Source organism: Ovis canadensis, chromosome 18 (genome assembly GCF_042477335.2).
Source record: "Ovis canadensis isolate MfBH-ARS-UI-01 breed Bighorn chromosome 18, ARS-UI_OviCan_v2, whole genome shotgun sequence".
NCBI lineage: Eukaryota > Metazoa > Chordata > Mammalia > Artiodactyla > Bovidae > Ovis > Ovis canadensis.
Window position 1 is genome coordinate 13,248,774 of NC_091262.1, and position 19,819 is coordinate 13,268,592.

The window sequence follows — 19,819 nt, forward strand, 5'->3', positions numbered from 1 at the left end:
CACGTGACTTCCCCTGGGGGCCCACGTGATTTCCCCGGGGGGCCCACGTGATTTCCCCGTGGGGCCCACGTGATTTCCCCTGGGGGCCAACGTGATTTCCCCTGGGGGCCCACGTGATCTCCCCGTGGGGCCCACCTGATCTCCCCGTGGGGCCCACGTGATCTCCCCGTGAGGCCCACGTGATTTCCCCGTGGGGCCCGAGTGATTTCCCCTGGGGGCACACATGATTTCCCCATGGGGCCCACGTGATTTCCCCGTGGGGCCCACGTGTTTTTCCCTGGGGGCCCACGTGATTTCCCCGTGGGGCCCACGTGATTTCTCCGTGGGTCCCACGTAATTTCCCCATGGGTCCCACGTGATATCCCCTGGAGGCCCACGTGATTTCCCCTGGGGGCCCACGTGATTTCCCCTGGGGGCCCACGTGATTTGCCCTGAGGGCCCTCGTGATTTCCCCGTGGGGCCCACGTGATTTCCCCTGGGGGCCCTCGTGATTTCCCCGTGGGGCCCAGGTGATTTCCCCATGGGTCCCACGTGTTTTTCGCGTGGGGCGCACGTGTTTTCCCCGTAGGGCCCTCGTGATTTCCCCGTGGGGCCCACGTGATTTCTCCCAGGGGCTGACGTGATTTTCCCTTGGGGCCCGCGTGATTTCCCCGAGGGGCCCGAGTGATTTCCCTGTGGGGCCCACGTGATTTCCCTGTGGGGACCACGTGAATTCCCCTGGGGGCTCACGTGATTTCCCCTGGGGGCCCACGTGATTTCCGCTGGGGGCCCACATGATTTCCCCGTGGGGCCCACGTGATTTCCCCTGGGGGCCCACGTGATATCCACGTGGGGCCCAAGTGATTTCCCCTGGGGGCCCACGTGATTTCCCAAGGGGCCCAAGTGATTTCCCCGTGGGGCCCACGGGATTTCCCCTGAGCGCCCACGTGATTTTCCCGTGAGGCCTACGTGATTTCCCCTGGGGCCCACGTGATTTCCCTGTGGGGCTCACGTGATTTCCCCGTGGGGCCCACGTGATTGCCCCTGGGGGCCCACGTGATTTCCCCGTGGGGCCCACGTGATTTCCCCGTGGGGCCCACGTGATTTCTCCGTGGGTCCCACGTGATTTCCCCGTGGGTCCCACGTGATTTCCTCTGGAGGCCCACGTGATTTCCCCTGGGGGCCCACGTGATTTCCCCTTGGGGCCCACGTGATTTGCCCTGGGGGCCCTCGTGATTTCCCCGTGGGGCCCACGTGATTTCCCCTGGGGGCCCTCGTGATTTCCCCGTGGGGCCCACGTGATTTCCCCGTGGGTCCCACGTGTTTTTCCCGTGGGGCGCACGTGTTTTCCCCGTGGGGCCCTCGTGATTTCCCCGTGGGGCCCACGTGATTTCCCCCGGGGGCTGACGTGATTTCCCCGTGGGGCCCGCGTGATTTCTCCGTTGGGCCCGCGTGATTTCCCCGTGGGGCCCGAGTGATTTGCCTGTGGGGCCCACGTGATTTCCCTGTGGGGCCCACGTGATTTTCCCTGGGGGCCCACGTGATTTCCCCTGGGGGCCCACGTGATTTCCCCTGGGGGCCCAGGTGATTTCCCCGTGGGACCCACCTGATTTCCCTTGGGGGCCCACGTGATTTCCTCGTGAGGCCCACGTGATTTCCCCGGGGGCCCACGTGAATTCCCCGTGGGGCCCACGTTATTTCCCCTGGGGGCCCACGTGATTTCCCCTGGGGGCCCACGTGATTTCCCCTGGGGGCCCAGGTGATAACCCCGTGGGGCCCACGTGATTTCCCCTGGGGGCCCACGTGATTTCCCCTGGGGGCCCAAGTGATTTCGCCGTGGGGCCTTCATGATTTCACCGTGGGACCAACGTGATTTCCCCTGGGGGCCCATGTGATTTCCCCGTGGGGCCCACGTGATTTCCCCTGGGGGCCCACGTGATATCCACGTGGGGCCCAAGTGATTTCCCCTGGGGGCCCACGTGATTTCCCCTGGGGGCCCATGTGATTTCCCCGTGAGACCCACCTGATTTCCCCTGGGGGCCCATGTGATTTCCCCGTGGGCCCACTTGATTTCCCCGGGGGCCCACGTGAATTCCCCGTGGGGCCCCCGTGATTTCCCCTGGGGGCCCACGTGATTTCCCCTGGGGGCCCACGTGATTTCCGTGTGGGGCCCACGTGATTTCCACGTGGGGCCCACGTGAATTCCCCGTGGGTCCCACGTGATTTCCCCTGGGTGCCCACTTGAATTCCCCTGGGGGCCCACGTGATTTCCCCTGGGGGACCAAGTGATTTCCCCGTGGGGCCCACGTGATTTCCCCGTGGGACACACGTGATTTCCGCTGGGGGCCCACATGATTTCCCCGAGGGGCCCACGTGATTTCCCCTGGGGGCCCACGTGATATCCACGTGGGGCCCAAGTGATTTCCCCTGGGGGCCCACGTGATTTCCCCTGAGAGCCCACGTGAATTCCCCGTGAGGCCTACGTGATTTCCCCTGGGGCCCACGTGATTTCCCCGTGGGGCTCACGTGATTTCCCCGTGGGGCCCACGTGATTGCCCCTGGGGGCCCACGTGATTTCCCCGTGGGGCCCACGTGATTTCCCCGTGGGGCCCACGTGATTTCCCGGTGGGGCCCACGTGATTTCTCCGTGGGTCCCACGTGATTTCCCCGTGGTTCCCACGTGATTTCCCCTGGAGGCCCACGTGATTTCCCCTGGGGACCCACGTGATTTCCCCAGGGGGCCCACGTGATTTGCCCTGGGGGCCCTCGTGATTTCCCCGTGGGGCCCGCGTGATTTCCCCTGGAGGCCCTCGTGATTTCCCCGTGGGGCCCGCGTGATTTCCCTGTTGGTCCCACGTGTTTTTCCCGTGGGGCGCACGTGTTTTCCCCGTGGGGCCCTCGTGATTTCCCCGTGGGGCCCCCGTGATTTCCCCCGGGGGCTGACGTGATTTCCCCGTGTGGCCCGCGTGATTTCCCCGTTGGGCCCGCGTGATTTCCCGTGGTGGCCCGCGTGATTTCCCCGTGGGGCCCGAGTGATTTCCCTGTGGGGCCCACGTGATTTCCCTGTGGGGCCCACGTGATTTTCCCTGGGGGCCATCGTGATTTCCCCTGGGGGCCCACGTGATATCCCCGTGGGGCCCACGTGATTTCCCCTGGGGGCCCAAGTGATTTCCCCGTGGGGCCCACGTGATTTCCCCGTGGGGCCAACGTGATTTCCCCGTGGGACCCACGTGATTTCCCCTGAGGGCCCACGTGATTTCCCCTGAGGGCCCACGTGATTTCCCCGTGGGGCCCACGTCATTTCCCCGTGGGGCTCACGTGATTTCCCCTGGGGGCCCACGTGATTTCCCCGTGGGGCACACGTGATTTCGCTGTGGGTCCCACGTGATTCCCCGTGGGGCCCAGGTGATTTCCCCCGGGGCCCCATGTGATTTCCCATGGGGGCCGACGTGATTTCCCCGTGGGGCCCTCGTGATTTCCCCTGGGGGCCCACGTGATTTCCCCGTAGGGTCCACGTGATTTCCCCCGGGGGCCGACGTGATTTCCCCGTGATGCCCTCGTGATTTCCCATGGGGGCCCACGTGATTTCCCCTGGGGGCCCATGTGATTTCCCCGTGGGGCCCTCGTGATTTCCCCTGGGGGCCCACGTGATTTCCCCGTGGGGCCCACGTGATTTCCCCTGGGGGCCCACGTGATTTCCCCGTAGGGCCCACGTGATTTCCCCTGGGGGCCTACGTGTTTTCCCCGTGGGGCCCACGTGATTTCCCAGTGGGGCCCACGTGATTTCTCCGTGGGGCCCGCGTGATTTCCCCTGGGGGCCCAAGTGATTTCCCCGTGGGGCCCACGTGATTTCCCCTGGGGGCCCACGTGATTTCCCCGTGGGGCCCACGTGATTTCCCCTGGGGGCCCAGGTGATTTTCCCGTGTGGCCCACGTGATTTCCCCGGGGGGCCCACGTGATTTCCCCGTGGGGCCCACCTGATTTCCCCTGGGGGCCCACGTGATTTCCCCTGGGGGCCCACGTGATTTCCCCGTGGGGCACACCTGATCTCCCTGTGGGGCCCACGTGATTTCCCGGTGAGGCCGACGTGATTTCCCCTGGGGGCCCACGTGATTTCCCCGTGGGGCCAAGGTGATTTCCCCGGGGGCCCACGTGAATTCCCCGTGGGGCCCACGTGATTTCCCCGTGGGGCCCACGTGATTTCCCCTGGGGGCCCACGTGATTTCCCCTGGGGGCCCACGTGATTTCCGCGTGGGGCCCACGTGAATTCCCCTGGAGGCCCACGTGATTTCCCCTGGGGCCCACGTGATTTCCCCGTGGGGCTCACGTGATTTCCCCGTGGGGCACACGTGATTGCCCCTGGGGGCCCACGTGATTTCCCTGTGGGGCCCACGTGATTTCCCTTGGGGGCCCACGTGATATCCACGTGGGGCCCAAGTGATTTCCCCTGGGGGCCCACGTGATTTCCCCTGGGGGCCCACGTGATTTCCCCGTGAGACCCACCTGATTTCCCCTGGGGGCCCACGTGATTTCCCCGTGAGGCCCACGTGATTTCCCCGGGGGCCCACGTGAATTCCCCGTGGGTCCCACGTGATTTCCCCTTGGGTCCCATGTGATTTCCCCTGGAGGCCCACGTGATTTGCCCTGGGGGCCCACGTGATTTGCCCTGGGGGCCCTCGTGATTTCCCCGTGGGGCCCACGTGATTTCCCCTGGGGGCCCTCGTGATTTCCCCGTGGGGCCCACTTGATTTCCCCGTGGGTCCCACGTGTTTTCCCCATGGGGCCCTCGTGATTTCACCTTGGGGCCCACGTGATTTCTCCCGGGGGCTGAGGTGATTTTCCCGTGGGGCCTGCGTGATTTCCCCGTTGGGCCCGCGTGATTTCCCGTGGGGGCCCGCGTGATTTCCCCGTGGGGCCCGAGTGTTTTCCCTGTGGGGCCCACGTGATTTTCCTGTGTGGCCCACGTGATTTTCCCTGGGGCCACACGTGATTTCCCCTGGGGGCCCTCGTGATTTCCCCGTGGGGCCCACGTAATTTCCCCGTGGGGCCCACGTGATTTCCCCTGGGGGCCCAAGTGATTTCCCCTTGGGGCCCACGTGATTTCCCCGTGGGGCCCACGTGATTTCCCCGTGGGACCCACGTGATTTCCCCTGAGGGCCCACGTGATTTCCCCGTGGGGCCCACGTCATTTCCCCTTGGGGCCCACGTGATTTTCCCTGGGGGCCCACGTGATTTCCCCGTGGGGCCCACGTGATTTCCCCTGGGGGCCCACGTGATTACCCCGTGGGGCCCACGTGATTTCCCCGTGGGGCCCACGTGATTTCCCCGTGGGGCCCACGTGATTTCCCCGTGGGGCCCACGTGATTTCCCCGTGGGGCCCCCGTGATTTCCCCGTGGGGCCCACGTGAGTTCCCCTGGGGGCCCACGTGATTTCCCCGTGGGGCCCACGTGATTTCCCCATGGAGCGCACGTGATTTCCCCTGGGGGCCCACGTGATTTCCCCGTGAGGCCCACATGATTTCCCAGTTGGGCCCACGTGATTTACCGTGGGGGCCCACGTGATTTCCCCGTGGGGCTCGCGTGATTTCCCCTTTGGGCCCGCGTGATTTCCCGTGGGGGCCGGCATGATTTCCCAGTGGGGCCCACGTGATTTCCCTGTGGGGCCCACGTGATTCCCCGTGGGGCCCAGGTTATTTCCCCCGGGGCCCCATGTGATTTCCCCCGGGGGCCGACGTGATTTCCCCGTGGGGCCCTCGTGATTTCCCCTGGGGGCCCACGTGATTTCCCCGTGGGGTCCACGTGATTTCCCCCGGGGGCCGACGTGATTTCCCCGTGGGGCCCTCGTGATTTACCATGGGGGCCCACGTGATTTCCCCTGGGGGCCCATGTGATTTCCCCGTGGGGCCCTCGTGATTTCCTCTGGGGGCCCACGTGATTTCCCCTGGGGGCCCACGTGATTTCCCATGTGGGCCCACGTGATTTCCCCTGGGGGCCCACGTGATTTCCCCGTGGGGCCCACGTGATTTCCCAGTGGGGCCCACGTGATTTCCCCTGGGGACCCACGTGATTTCCCCTGGGGGCCCACGTGATTTCCCCTGGGGGCCCAAGTGATTTCCCCGTGGGGCCCACGTGATTTCCCCTGGGGGCCCACGTGATTTCCCCGGGGGCCAACCTGATCTCCCCGTGGGGCCCACGTGATTTCCCCGTGAGGCTGACGTGATTTCCCCTGGGGCCCACGTGATTTCCCCGTGGGGCCCACGTGAGTTCCCCGAGGGTCCCACGTGATTTCCCCTGGGGGCCCACGTGATATCCGCGTGGGGCCCACGCGATTTCCCCGTGGGGCCCACGCGATTTCCCCGTGGGTCCCAAGCGATTTCCCCTGGGGGCCCACGTGATTTCCCCGAGGCGCCCACGTGATTTCCCCTGGGGGCCCACGTGATTTCCACGTGGGGCCCACGTGATTTCCCCTGGGGGACCACGTGATTTCCCCGTGGGGCCAACCTGATCTCCCCGTGGGGCCCACGTGATTTCCCCGTGAGGCTGACGTGATTTCCCCTGGGGGCCCACGTGATTTCCCCGTGGGGCCCACGTGATTTCCCCGAGGGTCCCACGTGATTTCCCCTGGGGGCCCACGTGATATCCGCGTGGGGCCCACGCGATTTCCCCGTGGGGCCCACGCGATTTCCCCGTGGGTCCCAAGCGATTTCCCCTGGGGGCCCACGTGATTTCCCCGTGGCGCCCACGTGATTTCCCCTGGGGGCCCACGTGATTTCCCATGGGGGCCCACGTGATTTCCCCGTGGGACCCACCTGATTTCCCTTGGGGGCCCACGTGAATTCCCTGTGGGGCCCACGTGATTTCCCCTGGGGGCCCACGTGATTTCCCCTGGGGGCCCACGTGATTTCCCCGGGGGTCCACTTGATTTCCCCGTGGGGCCCTCGTGATTTCCCCTGGGGGCCCACGTGATTTCCCCGTGGGGTCCACGTGATTTCCCCCAGGGGCCGACGTGATTTCCCCGTGGGGCCCTCGTGATTTCCCATGGGGGCCCACGTGATTTCCCCTGGGGGCCCACGTGATTTCCCCTGGGGGCCTACGTGATTTCCCCGTGGGGCCCACGTGATTTCCCAGTGGGGCCCACGTGATTTCCCCTGGGGGCCCACGTGATTTCCCCTGGGGGCCCACGTGATTTCCCCTGGGGGCCCGGGTGATTTCCCCGTGGGGCCCACGTGATTTCCCCTGGGGGCCCACGTGATTTCCCCTTGGGGCCCTCGTGATTTCCCCGTGGGGCCCACGTGATTTCCCCTGGGGGCCCACGTGATTTCCCCGTGGGGCCCACGTGATTTCCGCTGGGGGACCACGTGATTTCCCCGTGGGGCCCACCTGATCTCCCCGTGGGGCCCACGTGATTTCCCCGTGAGGCCTACGTTATTTCCCCTGGGGGCCCACGTGATTTCCCCGTGGGGCCCACGTGATTTCCCCGAGGGTCCCACGTGATTTCCCCTGGGGGCCCACGTGATATCCGCGTGGGGCCCACGCGATTTCCCCGTGGGGCCCACGCGATTTCCCCGTGGGTCCCAAGCGATTTCCCCTGGGGGCCCACGTGATTTCCCCGAGGCGCCCACGTGATTTCCCCTGGGGGCCCACGTGATTTCCCATGGGGGCCCAAGTGATTTCCCCGTGGGACCCACCTGATTTCCCTTGGGGGCCCACGTGATTTCCTCGTGAGGCCCACGTGATTTCCCCGGGGGCCCACGTGAATTCCCCGTGGGGCCCACGTGATTTCCCCTGGGGGACCACGTGATTTCCCCCGGGGGCCCACGAGATTTCCCCTGGGGGTCCACGTGATTTCCCCGTGGGGCCCACGTGATTTCCCCGTGGGTCCCACGTGATTTCCCCTGGGGGCCACGTGATTTCCCCGGGGGCCCAGGTGATAACCCCGTGGGGCCCACGTGATTTCCCCTGGAGGCCCATGTGATTTCAGCTGGGGGCCAAAGTGATTTCCCCGTGGGGCCTACGTGATTTCCCCGTGGGACCCACGTGATTTCCCCTGGGGGCCCACGTGATTTCCCCTGGTTGCCCACGTGATATCCACGTGGGGCCCAAGTGATTTCCCCTTGGGGGCCCACCTGATTTCCCCTGGGGGCCCACGTGAATTCCCCGTGGGGCCCACGTGATTTCCCCGTGGGGCCCACGTGATTTCCCCTGGGGGCCCACGTGATTTCCCCGTGGGGCCCACTTGATTTCCCTTGGGGGCCCACGTGATTTCCCCGTGGGGCCCTCGTGATTTCCCCATGGGGCCCATGTGATTTCCCGGTGGGGCCCACGTGATTTCCCTGTGGGGCCCACATGATTTCCACTGGGGGCCCACGTGATTTCACCTGGGGGCCACGTGATTTCCCCGTGGGGACCTCCTGATTTCCCCGTCGGGCCCTCGTGATTTCCCCGTGGGGCCCACGTGATTTCCCCTTGGGGCCCACGTGATTTCCCCTGGGGGCCCACGTGATTTCCCCGTGGGTCCCACGTGATTTCCCCTGGGGCCCACGTGATTTCCCCTGGGGGCCCACGTGATTTCCCCTGGGGGCCCACGTGATTTCCCCTGGGGGCCCACGTGATTTCCCCTGGGGGCCCACGTGATTTCCCCAGGGGGCCCACGTGATTTCCCCGTGGGGCCCACGTGATTTCCCCTGGGGGCCCACGTGATTTCCCCTGGGGGCCCACGTGATTTCCCCGTGGGGCCCACGTGATTTCCCCTGGGGGCCCACGTGATTTCCCCGTGGGGCCCACGTGATTTCCATTGGGGGCCCACGTGATTTCCCCTGGGGGCCCACGTGATTTCCCCGTGGGGCCCACCTGATTTCCCCGTGGGGCCTACGTGATTTCCCCTGGGGGCCCACGTGATTTCCCCTGGGGGCACACGTGATTTCCCCGTGGGGCCCACATGATTTCCCCGTGGGGCCCACGTGATTTCCCCGTGGGGCCCACGTGATTTCCACTGGAGGCCCACGTGATTTCCCCTGGGCGCCCACGTGATTTCCCCTGGGGGCCCACGTGATTTCCCCGTGGGGCCCTCGTGATTTCCCTGGGGGCCCTCGTGATTTCCCCGTGGGGCCCACGTGATTTCCCCCGGGGGCTGACGTGATTTCCCCGTGGGGCCCGCGTGATTTCCCCTTTGGGGCCGCGTGATTTCCCGTGGGGGCCCGCGTGATTTCCCCGTGGGGCCCGAGTGATTTCCCTTTGGGGCCCACGTGATTTCCCTGTGGGGCCCACGTGATTTTCCCTGGGGGCCCACGTGATTTCCCCTGGGGGCCCACGTGATTTCCCCGTGGGGCACACGTGATTTCCCCTTGGGTCCCACGTGATTTCCCCGTGGGGTCACGTGATTTCCCCGTGGGGCCAACGTGATTGCCCCTGGGGGCCCACGTGATTTACCCGTGGGGCCCACGTGATTTCCCCGTGGGGCCCACGTGATTTCCCCGGGGGTCCCACGTAATTTCCCCTGGGGGCCCACGTGATTTCCCGGTGGAGCCCACGTGATTTCCCCTGGTGCCCACGTGACTTCCCCGTGGGGCCCACGTGACTTACCCGTGGGGCCCACGTGATTTCCCCTGGGGGCCCACGTGATTTCCCCGTGGGGCCCACGTGATTTCCCCTGGGGGCCACGTGATTTCCCCGTGGGGCCCACGTGATTTCCACGTGGGGCCCACGTGATTTCCCCTGGGGGCCCGCGTGATTTCCCCTGGGGGCCCACGTGATTTCCCCTTGGGGCCCACGTGATTTCCCCGTGGGGCCCACCTGATTTCCCCTGGGGGCCCACGTGATTTCCCCGAGAGGCCCTCGTGATTTCCCCTGGGGGCCCAGGTGATTTCCCCGTGGGGCTCAGGTGATTTCCCTGTGGGGCCCACGTGATTGCCCCTGGGGGCCCACGTGATTTCCCCTGAGGGCCCACGTGATATCCCCGTGGGGCCCACATGATTTCCCCTGGGGGCCCAGGTGATTTCCCCGTGGGGCCCACGTGATTTCCCCGTGGGGCCCAGGTGATTTCCCACGGGGGCCCACGTGATTTCCCCCGGGGGCCGACGTGATTTCCCCGTGGGACCCACGTGATTTCCCCTGGGGGCCCACGTGATTTCCCCGTGGGGCCCACGTGATTTCCCCCGGGGGCCCACGTGATTTCCCCCGGGGGCCTACGTGATTTCCCCGTGGGGCCCACGTGATTTCCCCGTGGGGCCCACGAGATTTCCCCTGGGTGCCCACGTGATTTCCCCGTGGGGCCCACGTGATTTCCCCTGGGGGCCCACGTGATTTCCCCGTGGGGCCCACGTGATTTCCCCGTGGGGCCCACGTGATTTCCCCTGGGGGCCCACGTGATTTCCCCGTGGGGCCCACGTGATTTCCCTGTGGGGCCCACGTGATTTCCCCTGGGTGCCCACGTGATTTCCCCGTGGGGCCCACGTGATTTCCCCTGGGGGCCCAAGTAATTTCCCCGTGGAGCCCACGTGATTTCCCCCGGTGCTCACGTGACTTCCCCGTGGGCCCCACGTGACTTCCCCGTGGGGCCCACGTGATTTCCCCTGGGGGCCCACGTGATTTCCCCTTGGGGCCCACGTGATTTCCCCTGGGGGCCCACGTGATTTCCCCGTCGGGCCCACGTGATTTCCCCGTGGGGCCCAGGTGATTTCCCCTGGGGGCCCGCGTGATTTCCCCGTGGGGCCCACGTGATTTCCCCTTGGGGCCCACGTGATTTCCCCGTGGGGCCACCTGATTTCCCCTGGGGGCCCACGTGATTTCCCCGAGAGGCCCACGTGATTTCCCCTGGAGGCCCAGGTGATTTCCCCGTGGGGCTCACGTGATTTCCCCGTAGGGCCCACGTGATTTCCCCTGGGGGCCCACGTGATTTCCCCTGGGGGCCCACATGATTTCCCCTGGGGGCCCACGTGATTTCCTCGTGGGGCCCACCTGATTTCCCCTGAGAGCCCACGTGATTTCCCCGTGAGGCCCACGTGATTTCCCCTGGGGGCCCACTTGATTTCCCCGTGGGGTCACGTGATTTCCCCGTGGGGCCCACGTGATTGGCCCTGGGGGCCCACGTGATTTCCCCGTGGGGCCCACGTGATTTCCCCTGGGGGCCCACGTGATTTCCCCTTGGGGCCCACGTGATTTCCCCGTGGGGCCCACCTGATTTCCCCTGGGGGCCCACGTGATTTCCCCGAGAGGCCCACGTGATTTCCCCTGGGGGCCCAGGTGATTTCCCCGTGGGGCTCACGTGATTTCCCCGTGGGGCCCACGTGATTGCCCCTGGGGGCCCACGTGATTTCCCCTGGGGGCCCACGTGATTTCCCCGGGGGGCCCACGTGATTTCCCCGTGGGGCCCACGTGATTTCCCCGTGGGGCCCACGTGATTTCCCCTGGGGGCCCACGTGATATCCCCGTGGGGCCCACATGATTTCCCCTGGGGGCCCACGTGATTTCCCAGTGGGACCCACGTGATTTCCCCGTGGGGCCCACGTGATTTCCCCGGGGGGCCCACGTGATTTCCCCTGGGGGCCCACGTGATATCCCCGTGGGGCCCACATGATTTCCCCTGGGGGCCCACGTGATTTCCCCGTGGGGCCCACGTGATTTCCCCGTGGGCCCCAGGTGATTTCCCACGGGGGCCCAGGTGATTTCCCCGTGGGGCTCACGTGATTTCCCCGTGGGGCCCACGTGATTTCCCCTGGGGGCCCGCGTGATTTCCCCGTGGGGCCCACGTGATTTCCCATTGGGGCCCACGTGATTTCCCCGTGGGGCCACCTGATTTCCCCAGGGGGCCCACGTGATTTCCCCGAGAGGCCCACGAGATTTCCCCTGGGGGCCCAGGTGATTTCCCCGTGGGGCTCACGTGATTTCCCCGTGGGCCTTCGTGATTTCCCCTGGGGGCCCACGTGATTTCCCCTGGGGGCCCACGTGATATCCCCGTGGGGCCCACATGATTTCCCCTGGGGGCCAAAGTGATTTCCCCGTGGGGCCCACGTGATGTCCCCGTGGGGCCCACGTGATTTCCCCGTGGAACCCACGAGATTTCCCATGAGGGCCCACGTGATTTCCCCTGGGGGCCCACGTGATTTCCCCGTGGGGCCCACGTGATTTCCTCTGGGGGCCGACGTGATTTCTCCGTGGGGCCCACGTGATTTCCATGGGGGCCCACGTGATTTCCCCTGGGGGCCCACGTGATTTCCCCTGGGGGCCCACGTGATTTCCCCGTGGGGCCCACGTGATTTCCTCTGGGGGCCGACGTGATTTCTCCGTGGGGCCCACGTGATTTCCATGGGGGCCCACGTGATTTCCCCTGGAGGCCCACGTGATTTCCCCTGGGGGCCCACGTGATTTCCCCTGGGGGCCCACGTGATATCCCCGTGGGGCCCACATGATTTCCCCTGGGGGCACAAGTGATTTCCCCGTGGGGCCCAAGTGATTTCCCCGTGGGGCCCACGTGATTTCCCCGTGGGGCCCACGTGATTTCCCCTGGGGGCCCACGTGATATCCCCGTGGGGCCCACATGATTTCCCCTGGGGGCCCACGTGATTTCCCAGTGGGACCCACGTGATTTCCCCGTGGGGCCCACGTGATTTCCCCGGGGGGCCCACGTGATTTCCCCTGGGGGCCCACGTGATATCCCCGTGGGGCCCACATGATTTCCCCTGGGGGCCCACGTGATTTCCCCGTGGGGCCCACGTGATTTCCCCGTGGGCCCCAGGTGATTTCCCACGGGGGCCCAGGTGATTTCCCCGTGGGGCTCACGTGATTTCCCCGTGGGGCCCACGTGATTTCCCCTGGGGGCCCGCGTGATTTCCCCGTGGGGCCCACGTAATTTCCCATTGGGGCCCACGTGATTTCCCCGTGGGGCCACCTGATTTCCCCAGGGGGCCCACGTGATTTCCCCGAGAGGCCCACGAGATTTCCCCTGGGGGCCCAGGTGATTTCCCCGTGGGCCTTCGTGATTTCCCCTGGGGGCCCACGTGATTTCCCCTGGGGGCCCACGTGATATCCCCGTGGGGCCCACATGATTTCCCCTCGGGGCCAAAGTGATTTCCCCGTGGGGCCCACGTGATTTCCCATGGGGGCCCACGTGATTTCCCCGTGGGGCCCACGTGATTTCCCCTGGGGGCCGACGTGATTTCCCCGTGGGGCCCACGTGATTTCCATGGGGGCCCACGTGATTTCCCCTGGGGGCCCACGTGATTTCCCCGTGGGGCCCACGTGATTTCCCCTGGAGGCCCACGTGATTTCCCCTGGGGGCCCACGTGATATCCCCGTGGGGCCCACATGATTTCCCCTGGGGGCACAAGTGATTTCCCCGTGGGGCCCAAGTGATTTCCCCGTGGGGCCCACGTGATTTCCCCGTGGGGCACACGTGATTTCCCCTGGGGGCCCACGTGATTTCCCCGTGGGGCACACGTGATTTCCCCGTGAGGCCCACGTGATTTCCCCTGGGGGCCCACTTGATTTCCCCGTGGGGTCACGTGATTTCCCCGTGGGGCCCACGTGATTGGCCCTGGGGGCCCACGTGATTTCCCCGTGGGGCCCACGTGATTTCCCCGTGGGGGCCCACATGATTTCCCCTTGGGGCCCACGTGATTTCCCCGTGGGGCCCACCTGATTTCCCCTGGGGGCCCTCGTGATTTCCCCTGGGGGCCCACGTGATTTCCCCTGGGGGCCCACGTGATTTCCCTGTGGGGCCCACGTGATTTCCCCTTGGGGCCCACGTGTTTTCCCCTGGGGGCCCACGTGATATCCCCGTGGGACCCACATGATTTCCCCTGGGGGCCCACGTGATTTCCCAGTGGGACCCACGTGATTTCCCCTGGGGGCCCACGTGATTTTCCCTAGGGGCCCACGGGATTTCCCGGTGGGGCCCACGAGATTTCCCCTGGGTGCCCACGTGATTTCCCCGGGGGGCCCACGTGATTTCCCCGTGGGGCCCACGTGATTTCCCCTGGGGGCCCACGTGATTTCCCCGTGGGGCCCACGTGATTTCCCCTGGGGGCCCACGTGATATCCCCGTGGGTCCCACGTGATTTCCCCTGGGGCCCAAGTGATTTCCCCGTGGGGCCCACGTGATTTCCCCTGGGGGCCCACGTGATTTCCCCTGTGGGCCCACGTGATTGCCCCTGGGGGCTCACGTGATTTCCCCGTGGGGCCCACCTGATTTCCCCTGGGGGCCCACATGATTTCCCCATGGGGCCCACGTGATTTCCCCGTGGGGCCCACGTGATTTACCGTGGGGGCCCACGTGACTTCCCCGAGGGGCCCACGTGATTTCCCCTGGGGGCCCACGTGATTTCCCCGGGGGGCCCACGTGATTTCCCCTGGGGGCCACGTGATTTCCCCGTGGGGCCCACGTGATTTCCACGTGGGGCCCACGTGGTTTCCCCTGGGGGCCCGCGTGATTTCCCCTGGGGGCCCACGTGATATCCCCGTGGGGCCCACGTGATTTCCCCTGGGGGCCCACGTGATTTCCCCTGGGGGCCCACATGATTTCCCCTGGGGGCCCACGTGATTTCCCCATGGGGCCCACGTGATTTCCCCGTGGGGCCCAGGTGATTTCCCACGGGGGCCCACGTGATTTCCCCCGGGGGCCGACGAGATTTCCCCGTGGGACCCACGTGATTTCCCCTGGGGGCCCACGTGATTTCCCCGTGGGGCCCACGTGATTTCCCCCGGGGGCCCACGTGATTTCCCCCGGGGGCCCACGTGATTTCCCCCGGGGGCCCACGTGATTTCCCCGTGGGGCCCACGTGATTTCCCCTGGGGGCCCACGTGATTTCCCCGTGGGGCCCACGTGATTTCCCAGTGGGGCCCACGTGATTTTCCCGTGGGGCCCACGTGATTTCCCATGGGGGCCCCCGTGATTTCCCCGTGGGGCCCAGCTGATTTCCCATTGGGGCCCACGTGATTTCTGCTAGGGGCCCACGTGATTTCCCCGTGGGGCCCACGTGATTTCCCCTGGAGGCCCACGTGATTCCCCCTGGGGGCCCACGTGATTTCCCCGGGGGGCCCACGTGATTTCCCCTGGGGGCCCTCGTGATTTCCCCGTGGGGCCCACGAGATTTACCCTGGGGGCCCTCGTGATTTCCCCTTGGGGCCCAAGTGATTTCCCCGTGGGGCCCACGTGATTTCCCTATGGGGCCCACATGATTTCCCCTGGGGGCCCACGTGATTTCCCAGCGGGCCCACGTGATTTCCCCGTGGGGCCCACCTGATTTCCCCCGGGGGCCGACGTGATTTCCCCGTGGGGCGCACGTGATTTCCCCTTGGGGCCCACGTGATTTCCCCGTGGGGCCCACGTGATTTCCCCCGGGGACCGACGTGATTTCCCCGTGGGGCCCGCGTGATTTCCCCTGGGTCCCACGTGATTTCCCCTAGGGTCCCACATGATTTCCCCGTGGGGCCCACGTGATTTCCCCTGGGGGCCCACGGGATTTCCCCGTGGGGCCCACGTGATTTCCCCTGGGGGCCCACCTGATTTCCCCTGGGGGCCCATGTGATTTCCCCTTGGGACCTCATGATTTCCCCTGGTGGACCACGTGATTTCCCCGTGGGGCCCACGTGATTTCCCTTGGGGGCCCACGTGATTTCCCTTGGGGGCCCACGTGATTTCCCCGTGGGGCCCACGTGACTTCCCCGTGGGGCCCACGTGATTTCCCCTGGGGGCCCACGTGATTTCCCCTGGGGGCCCACGTGATTTCCCCTGGTGGACCACGTGATTTCCCCGTGGGGCCCACGTGATTTCCCCTGGGGACCCACGTGATTTCCCCTGGGGGCCCAGGGATTTCCCCTGGGGGCCCACGTGATTTCCCCTGGGGGCCCATGTGATTTCCCCGTGGGGCCCACGTGATTTCCCCGTGGGGCCCACGTGATTTCCATTGGGGGCCCACGTGATTTCCCCTGGGGGCCCACGTGATTTCCCCGTGGGGCCCAACTTATTTCCCCCTGGGGCCCACGTGATTTCCCCGTGGGGCCAACGTGATTTCCCCGTGGGGTCCACGTGATTTCCCCTGGGGGCCCACGTGATTTCCCCTGGGGGCCCACGAAATTTCCCCGTGGGGCCCACGTGATTTCCCCCGGGGGCCCACGTGATTTCCCCGTAGGGACCACCTGATTTCCCCTGAGAGCCCACGTGATTTCCCCGTGCGGCCCACGTGATTTCCCCTGGGGGCCCACGTGATTTCCCCGTGGGGCTCACGTGATTTCCCCGTGGGGCCCACGTGATTGCCCCTGGGGGCCCTCGTGATTTCCCCGTGGGGCCCACCTGATTTCCCCGTGGGGCCAACGTGATTTCCCCGTGGGTCCCACGTGATTTCCCCTGGGGGCCCACGTGATTTCCCCGTGGAGCCCACGTGATTTCCCCCGGTGCCCACGTGATTTCCCCGTGGGGCCCACGTGACTTCCCAGTGGGGCCCACGTGACTTCCCCGTGGGGCCCACGTGATTTCCCCTGGCGGCCCACGTGATTTCCCCGTGGGGCCCACGTGATTTCCCCTGGGGGCCCACGTGATTTCCCCGTCGGGCCCAAGATATTTCCCCATGGGGCCCACGTAATTTCCCCGAGGGGCCCTCGTGATTTCCCCTGGGGGCCCACGTGATTTCCCCGTGAGGCCCATGTGATTTCTCCTGGGGGCCCACGTGATTTCCGCGTTGTGCCCACGTTATTTCCCCTGGGGGCCCACGTGATTTCCCCTGGCAACACACGTGATTTCCCTGTGGGGCCCACGTGATTTCCCCTGGGGGCCCACGTGATTTCCCCGTGGGGCCCAAGTGATTTCCATGTGAGGCCCACGTGATTTCCCCGGGGGCCACGTGATTTCCCCGTGGGGCCACGTGATTTCCCCTGGGAACCCACGTGATTTCCCCTGGCGGCCCACGTGATTTCCCCGTGGGGCCCCCGTGATTTCCCCGTGGGGCCCACGTGATTTACCCTGGGGGCCCACGTGATTTCCCCGTGGGGCGCACGTGATTTCCCCGTGGGGCCCACGTGATTTCCCCGTGGGGCCCACGTGATTTCCCCCGGGGGCCGACGTGATTTCCCCTGGGGGCCAACATGATTTCCCCGTGGGGCGCACGTGATTTCCCCGTGGGGCCCACGTGATTTCCCCTGGGGGCCCACGTGATTTCCCCTGGGGGCCAACATGATTTCCCCGTGGGGCGCACGTGATTTCCCCGTGGGGCCCACGTGATTTCCCCTGGGGGCCCACGTGATTTCCCCTAGGGTCCGACGTGATTTCCCCGTGGGGCCCACGTGATTTCCCTTGGGGGCCCACGGGATTTCCCCGTGGGGCCCACGTGATTTCCCCTGGCAACACACGTGATTTCCCTGTGGGGCCCACGTGATTTCCCCTGGGGGCCCACGTGATTTCCCCGTGGGGCCCAAGTGATTTCCATGTGAGGCCCACGTGATTTCCCCGTGGGGCCACGTGATTTCCCCTGGGGACCCACGTGATTTCCCCTGGCGGCCTACGTGATTTCCCCGTGGGGCCCCCGTGATTTCCCCGTGGGGCCCACGTGATTTACCCTGGGGGCCCACGTGATTTCCCCGTGGGGCGCACGTGATTTCCCCGTGGGGCCCACGTGATTTCCCCGTGGGGCCCACGTGATTTCCCCCGGGGGCCGACGTGATTTCCCCGTGGGGCCCGCGTGATTTCCCCGTTGGGCCCGCGTCATTTCCCGTGGAGGCCCGCATGATTTCCCAGTGGGGCCCGAATGATTTCCCTGTGGGGCCCACGTGATTTCCCGGGGGACCCACGTGATTTCCCCTGGGGGCCCACGTGATTTCCCCGTGGGGCCGACGTGATTTCCCCTTGGGGCCCACGTGATTTCCCCTGGGGGCCAACATGATTTCCCCGTGGGGCGCACGTGATTTCCCCGTGGGGCCCACGTGATTTCCCCTGGGGGCCCACGTGATTTCCCCTAGGGTCCGACGTGATTTCCCCGTGGGGCCCACGTGATTTCCCTTGTTGGCCCACGGGATTTCCCCGTGGGGCCCACGTGATTTCCCCTGGGGGCCCACCTGATTTCCCCTGGAGGCCCATGTGATTTCCCCTTGGGCCCTCATGATTTCCCCTGGTGGACCACGTGATTTCCCCGTGGGGCCCACGTGATTTCCCCTTGGGGCCCACGTGATTTCCCCGTGGGGCCCACCTGATTTCCCCTGGGGGCCCACGTGATTTTCCCGAGAGGCCCACGTATTTTCCCCTGGGGGCCCAGGTGATTTCCCCGTGGGGCTCACGTGATTTCCCCGTGGGGCCCACGTGATTGCCCCTGGGGGCCCACGTGATTTCCCCTGGGGGCCCACGTGATATCCCCGTGGGGCCCAAATGATTTCCCCTGGGGGCCCAAGTGATTTCCCCGTGGGGCCCACGTGATATCCCCGTGGGGCCCACATGATTTCCCCGTGGGACCCACGTGATTTCCCCTGAGGGCCCACGTGATTTCCCCGTGGGGACCACGTCATTTCCCCGTGGGGCCCACGTGATTTCCACTGGGGGCCCACGTGATTTCCCTGTTGGGCCCACGTGATTTCCCCTGGGGTCCCACGTGATTTCCCCGTGGGGCCCACGTGATTTCCCCGTGGAGCCCACGTGATTTCCCCTGGGGGCCCACGTGATTTCCCCGTGAGGCCCACGTGATTTCCCCGTGGGGCCCACGTGATTTCCCCTGGGGTCCCACGTGATTTCCCCGTGGGGCCCACGTGATTTCCCCCGGGGGCCCACGTGATTTCCCCGTGGGGCCCACGTGATTTCCCCGTGGGGCCCACGTGATTTCCCCTGGGGGCCCACGTGATTTCCCCTGGGGGCCCACGTGATTTCCCCTGGGGGCCCACGTGATTTCCCCGTGGGGCCCACGTGATTTCCCCTGGGGTCCCCCGTGATTTCCCCGTGGGGCCAACCTTATTTCCCCTTGGGGCCCACGTGATTTCCCCTGGGGGCCCTCGTGATTTCCCCGTGTGGCCCACGTATTTCCCCTGGAGGCCCACGTGATTTCCCCTGGGGGCCCACGTGATTTCCCCTGGGGGCCCACGTGATTTCGCCTGGGGGCCCACGTGATTTCCCCTGGGGGCCTACGTGATTTCCCCGTGGGGCCCACGTGATTTCCCCTGGGGTCCCACGTGATTTCCCCTAGGGGCCCACGTGATTTCCCGTGGGGGCCCACGGGATTTCCCCTTGGGGCCCACGTGATTTCCCCTGGGGGCCCACCTGATTTCCCGTGGGGGCCCATGTGATTTCCCCGTGGGGCCCTCATGATTTCCCCTGGTGGACCACGTGATTTCCCCGTGGGGCCCACGTGATTTCCCCGTGGGGCCCACGTGATTTCCACTGGGGGCCCACGTGATTTCACCTGGGGGCCCACGTGATTTCCCCGTGGGGCCGACGTGATTTCCCCGTCGGGCCCACGTGATTTCCCCTGGGGGCCCACGTGATTTCCCCTGGGGGCCCACGTGATTTCCCGTGGGGGCCCACGTGATTTCCCCTGGGGGCCCACGTGATTTCCCCTGGTGGACCACGTGATTTCCCCGTGGAGCCCACGTGATTTCCCCGTGGGGCCCACGTGATTTCCCCTGGGGGCCCACGTGATTTCCCCTGGGGGCCCACGTGATTTCCCCTGGGGGCCCACGTGATTTCCCCTGGGGGCCCACGTGATTTCCCCGTGGGGCCCACGTGATTTCCATTGGGGGCCCACGTGATTTCCCCTGGGGGCCCACGTGATTTCCCCGTGGGGCCCACCTGATTTCCCCTTGGGGCCCACGTGATTTCCCCTGGGGGCCCACGTGATTTCCCCTGGGGGCCCACGTGATTTCCCCGTGGGGC